This window comes from Sus scrofa, chromosome 10 (genome assembly GCF_000003025.6).
Source record: "Sus scrofa isolate TJ Tabasco breed Duroc chromosome 10, Sscrofa11.1, whole genome shotgun sequence".
NCBI lineage: Eukaryota > Metazoa > Chordata > Mammalia > Artiodactyla > Suidae > Sus > Sus scrofa.
In genome coordinates this window covers 8,133,362-8,140,039 of record NC_010452.4, presented here as the reverse complement: position 1 = coordinate 8,140,039, position 6,678 = coordinate 8,133,362, and the positions used below count along the sequence as shown (strand labels likewise).

The 6,678-nt window shown below is 41.2% G+C and overlaps 1 non-coding gene across 1 annotated transcript; it reads left to right on the top strand.

Moving 5' to 3' along the window:
• TRNAF-GAA lies at positions 354 to 426 on the top strand. Its single transcript has one exon. It is a non-coding gene; the product is annotated as a tRNA-Phe (tRNA).

Genomic DNA, 6,678 nt, shown 5'->3' with positions numbered 1-6,678 from the left:
TAAATACTAAATCACTTGGAAATGAAAGCAACAATTTATCATTTTGTTCTATTTCTACCAAATGGATTTTACGACTCATATTCCATGTTCTGGCTGTTTTACCACTACCTCTGAAAATGCCTTGAAACCACTGCTTTCAGATCTGCCTCATACCTAAAGTTAGGCGGGGGTTCCGAGTTTACATCCATCTTTGTTGCTATAAGGTTTCTGGAGCCCTCGCTAGAGATGAAAGTGTGGAAGGATGTATAAACACGATCATATGTTATTAGAAAGGACTGACAACACAGAGGCAGTTTCCTCTCACTTGCTTATTTTGTAGACATTTCTACTCATGAAAAACGAAGTAGTCAGTGGCCGAAATGCCTCAGTCGGGAGAGCCTTAGTCTGAAGATCTAAAGGTCCCTGGTTCAATCCCGGGTTTCGCCACTCTCTCTATCCCTTTACAGTGGAAAATTGACAGAACACTGTAAACCAACTATAATGGAAAAAAAATAAAAGTCACTATAAATGAAAAACAAGGAAAAAAAGAAAAAAGAAATTGAGGATCACTGCAAATTTCCATGCACGGTGTGCTGAGAACTTCCAAACCCTCCTGTCTAAACGATCTAATCGATGATACTAAAGGGTGTGGAACTTAAACATCTGTGCGTTGCCTCTGTTCCCCAACACACTCTGAGTGAGGCAATGCCACCTGAGAAGCGTGAACCGAAGACGGGATCCTATAGCTGCCTAACAACAGCTGCTCCTTCCAAGGCTGGGAAACTGCATCATTAAGGATGATGAATGACAAAGTTGAAGGACAAGAGGTGAAATTGGCAGGTTATCCTGGAATACGGTAATGAAATGTTGTAATAGTACTTGGATCGGCTTCAGTAATTCCTTGTGCAGAAATGTCTGACGCATCTGGTGTCAAATTATTGAGTTCCATCTCCAGGAAGGAGTGATATTGAAAATGTACCTAACACTTACTGGCAGGGGACTTAAGACGAGCCATTAAATAAACTCATGAAATTTTTCCTCATGTTGGACACCACCATTGTTTGGGATCTTTCGTAAACCTTTAAAAAAAAAAAAGCTCTTTAAAAAAGAAAAAAGAACAAAAAAAAAAAAAAAAAAAAAAAAACTTCTGTCAAAGACTCCCCATACCATAGTAATTGAATTTTGCATCCATTATTCCAGTCTACTGAACTCTGTTGAAAGCCTGCTTTTATGATCCAATAGATAATTCCTTATTTCAGCTTTATGTCATCTCAAGATACGATCAGAATGTCATTAGGCACACTGTGACCCAGTTTCCTTATCTACAAAATGGGGATTATAATAATATCCCATCCAAAGGGTTCTTCTGAGTCTTGAATGAGTTATGCATGAAAAGTTTACAGTAAACTTTCAATGTTTACACTATCATAATTGTTATTATTCTTCAACAAATTGACTTAAGATAACAAGAAACTAAACACCAAAACCAAGAGTTCCCGTCTTATCTCAGCAGTAACAACCTGACTAGTATCCATGAGGATAGGGGTTTGATCCCTGGCCTCACTCAGTGGGTTAAGGATCCAGTGTTGCTGTGAGCTGTGGTGTAGGTTGCAGACACGGCTCGGATCCCTTGGTACTGTGACTGTGGTGTAGGCTAGCAGCTATAGCTCTGATTTGACCCCTAGCCTGGGAACTTCCATATGCTGTGGGTGTGGCCCTAAAAAGGGCAAATAAGAATAAGAATCACAAAGTAAAATTGAAAAAATAAAAACCAAGACCAAACTCCACACACCCCTACATGTGCTCCTACACATTTTATTTCCAAGGAAGGATACTCTAATAATACAGATTATTGAGTTCACATGTGTGGTCAATGACAAATTCATTTGGCTGGACTAGCTCTCATGCCATTTCCTTCTTTCCGCAAGAATAAAATGGCAGAGCGTTCTTGTCACAGGGTCGTTCAAATCAAGGTATGTGTTCCTCTGATGTAAGTAAAATACTTCAATTCAGACAAGAAACAAATTGCCATCTTATATGACTTTTCCCCTGTGAAGATCTGGCACTCTATAAACCATCGCTGTCCTTCAAAAATGTTTGATACGTTCCATGAATTCCCTTTTTCTTTCTTTTGGTTTGATGAATACTTTCTATGAGCAGTGTAATGGCCCTTATGTTCGAGATAGAGAAATAGATGGAAATTATTGTTTTGGATTTGTTTACAGTCGAAGGAAACATGGCTCATCATCACAATTTTATGGGGAAACTGTGACAGGGGCCAGGAAGGTCCAAAGGTGGGTTTTGTATATTTCCTTATGGAGACGTCACTTGAGCTAAGTCTTGACATCAGGTAAAGGTGAGAGCATTCCAGGAAAAGGTGTGTGGAAAAGGATAAAGGAGTGCCAGAGACGCTGCTGTTGAGATGCGGGGAAGAGTTGGGATGACCTGGGAAATGGTAGGAAATGATGCTGGAGGGGTAGGCAAGATTGATTTGTGTAAATTAATGAGAGAACAATATTGCACAGCACATGAGTTTGTGCTAGATTACTTGTCAACGACTTTGATATTAAAAAACGTTGAAGGCAAGCGATGGCTGAGGGATATGGGACAGTTAAGTAGGAGGCTGACTGGCATATGATGGGTACTCCAAGACCTGTGGTTCTTAAGCTTCTAGATCCGCCTCCTCTCTGCAAAGAGGTCATGAAGAGGTCAGCATGCTCTAACATCCATGTGGGTCATGAGGTCCATGAAGCCCCAGCGACCTCATGGGGCTCTCACCCAACCCCCTTGCAAAGGAAAAGACGAGACATAGGTTCCACTCGAACTGCCTTTCTTGCACATGGGCATTCTTTTGTTCTCCACTCAACGAGAAAGAGGAACCCTTTGTCCGAAAAATAACTAACGCTAGACGTGTTATCCAACTTCAGCCCCTTCTTAGTTCATGCTTCGCTTCCAGCTCACAAAAATTGCTCTTGGAACCTCAGAGTCCTTTTCAGTTATCAGAATAATGAAAACAAAATCTCCATCCTGTACACAGAAAATTTAATTCAATAAATTCCCTAGAACCAAGCCATGACGGGATATGAAATTTTCCTTGAGTTGGAACCTAAGACTTCAATGAGTGGTAATATCTGAAGGGTCAAATCGTGTCACCAACCACTCTGACCAGTCCATGCTGACTCAATCCTGAACTGATGAAAGAACCCCAGGAAGTGTCTTCGTTCTTAAGATTGCTGTTGTCACAAAATCCTAACAGTCCTTCCAAAGGAAAACGTACCTCGCAGGCCCAGTGACTGACCTATTGGATTCCAACATAGATCATAATAATTTGACAGTGTCACTTATTTTAGAGTCTGATTGCCTTCTTTGCCTCCGGGTGCTGGAGAAAAAGGGATTTGTGACGGAAAGGGTTAAGTGGATTTTATTATAATGTGCTCCTATTTCATTTCCCTCCCTTCAGCTCCTTCACAAAATGTTAATCTAATTGTGATACTATCACTTTGATGACAATATGACAAGACAGACAAATTTGATTTTATTCTCCACAGAGCAAAGCATATGCTGCTTGCGAGCCTTTGACAGAGAGAAGGACATAAAACAAATGGAATTCATGAATATACAATTTTTATTGTACACAGTAGTGACATCCAAACTTCAGAGACTGGGTGGGCGAGGCTGCGGCTTTCCTATTGAGATTAATGGGTACCTAAAAAGCTGCCAACGGAGGCTACTACAGTTTATGTTCAAAATGTCACTGTGGATCAGAATAATTTCCTTCTCAAGATGAATGATACACTTAATGGCTGTGAGACATTCGTGCCCAGGAGCGGTTCCTCCAAAGTAATTTTTTGTTGTTATTGTAAATTATATCATCTTAACGGCAATTATAGTCCTGTTTAGATAAAGGTCAAGTTAGCGCTGGGCATAGTTATGAAGCAAAAAGGAAATTGGTAGACGGAGTCCCTGGTTGATAGCTTAGGAATGAGTTCAAGTAGGATGACTTTTTGGTAACTCTATTTCTCATTTAATGTAATAGACCAAGTAGAGACAGCGCACATTAACAAAACACAAATTAGATTTCTCTAAGTAAACACGTATCTTCGAGAGGAGTAGGGCTGTTGGGGAAAGGACAGTTTGAAGGTGAGAGATGCCACGCAAACAGGAGAGGCTCATTTTCAAGAACACCAGAAGAAAGAGAAATACTGAGAAATTCTCGTGGTTGAGTTTAAATCTCTATTTTTTTTTTTAAATGTGCCTTACTAAAACCCAAAATCCAACATGTTTCCTGGTCTTTACTTTGGAAGTATTCCTGGGGTATTTCAGTGAGATTCAATCTACCTTGTCTTAAACCTGGATAAACACGATTGTCTGAATATCCTGGTGGCTGAGCAGTAGTTTGAATCTTCCAAGGATAATGACTTTGGAGTGATCAATACAGGTCAAAATCATATCTCAAAGTTTATTCTTTATATTTCAGAGAATAAATGCCCAGGTCATAATATGAAATGCAAAAGCAGTTTGTCAAATTCAAAGTTTTTTTTTTTCTTTGTCTTTTTTTGCTATTTCTTGGGCTGCTCCCACGGCATATGGAGCTTCCCAAGCTAGGGGTTGAATCGGAGCTGTAGCCCTCGGCCTATGCCAGAGCCACAGCAACGCTGGATCCGAGCCGCGTCTGCAACCTACACCACAGTTCACGGCAATGCCAGATCGTTAACCCACTGAGCAAGGGCAGGGACCGAACCCGCAACCTCATGGTTCCTAGTCGGATTCGTTAACCACTGCGCCACGACGGGAACTCCCAAAGTTTTTTTTAAGGCTATAATACATTTCCAAAAATAAAAGACCTGAAAAAAATTACTTGGAATGAGCTAAAGTAATACATCTCAGGAAGTGCAAAGCTTTAGGGTTCAACTATCTAATTTCCTTCCCCTTGAGCTTCCATATGATTCAAATCGAGAAATCTTGCACAAAATATGTTAAGTGGGAAGAGCTAGATTAACCTGGATATGCAAGGTCTTCTAAGGTCACGTGTTATAACCACAGTTTCCCCTTTAATAGACATATTCTGTTGGCCAGACTAGCATCTTTTGGGAAAACTCCTCTCCTTGAATCGTGTAGGGCTGATTCTACTCCCAGGCTCAGGAAGTGTGTTTATGACTCGTGCCTGGAGTTCCCATTATGGCTCAGAGGGTTAAGGACCCGACACTGCCTCTGCGAGGATGCAGCTTTGATCCCTGCCCTTGCTCAGTGGGTTAAGAATCTGGCATTGCTGCAGGCTGCGGTGTAGGTCACAGAGGCAGCTTGGATCCAGAGTTGCTGTGGCTGTGGTGTAGGCCTCCACCTGCAGCTCTGATTTGATCCCTAGTCTGGGACCTTCCATATGCCATGGGTGCAGCCATAAAAGGAAAAACAAACAATTTTAATAATATCAAGATTTGACTTTCCTCTAAAGTTATAATCTATAATATAGTTTTGCCCATTAAAAATTTTTTAATGCCAGCTAAAATAGCCCACTGATGTTCAGAGTCAGGAAGAAAGAAAGTCTTGGAGACTGGTGCCCTCTCTCAAGGGCTGCCTCGTAGAGGTTCTTGGGAAAGGGACATCATGCAACTAGAAGGAAGTGTCAGAATGCCATGGAATAGGAAAGGGGAGAAACTGGAGATTAAAGGGACAAAACCGAATTTCCCCTGGTTGAACATTCTTTTGCAGGACTCAGTCATCACCAAGGCTGGAGATGCTGAGTTGTGTTGAGGTTTGCCTTCAGCACTTCCAGATTTTTAAAGTTGTAATGAAAGGATGGTTGATTTAGAGTGCTGTGCCTATTTCTGCTGTACAGCAAAGTAACTCAGTCATACATATAAATATATATTCTTTTTAATATTCTTTTCCATCGCGGTCTATCCCAGGAGACTGGATAGAGTTCCCTGTGCTATATGTAACAGGACCTTATTGTTTATCCATTCTAAATGTGATAGCTTACAACTACTAACTTCAAACTCCCAGTTCATCCCACTCCCTCCCCACTCTCTTTTGGCAACCACAAGTCTGGTCTCTATGTCCGTAAGTCTGTTTCTGTTTTGTAGGTACGTTCACTTTGGCCGTATTTTAGATTCCTCCTATAGCACTTCCAGCTTTAGAACATATTAGGGGAAATTTCCTTGCAGTGTCTGCCCTACGAGATGCACCCAGCATGCACTTGCCTGCAAAGCCATGCTGGGTTGACCTTTTTATTAATGAGTTAGACCTGAAGAGAAACAGGTGAAGCCCCAGCTTCTAACCTGTTTTGGCTGCATTTAGCTGGGTTAGGTCTCCAAGGTCCAACTTTCTCTTCTGCAAAGCTGGAAGTAGGAATGTGGGGTGTGGTTGGTACCAATAACCTCTGTTGAACTTCTGATTTCAAGAAGTTTCAGTTTAATGACTCATGAGCAGTCCCAATCTGGCCTTATAGCAAATCACCCAAGGTTTCTATTTGGCCTGTTTTTTCACGTGTCCATCAGGATTGTAAAACGCACCCAGCAGCCACCTTTTGGAAGAATGTTCCCACTTCAGCTCATGAGTGAACAGTGGTTTAAAGGAATCAGCATATTTCTCACATAGTCATTGATCAAGACATAGTTTTGAATTATGCATAGGTATTTGTGTACGTGTGTGTGTATATGTTTGTGTGTAAGATAGAAGCTCCTAGGTTTTGTAAAAAAT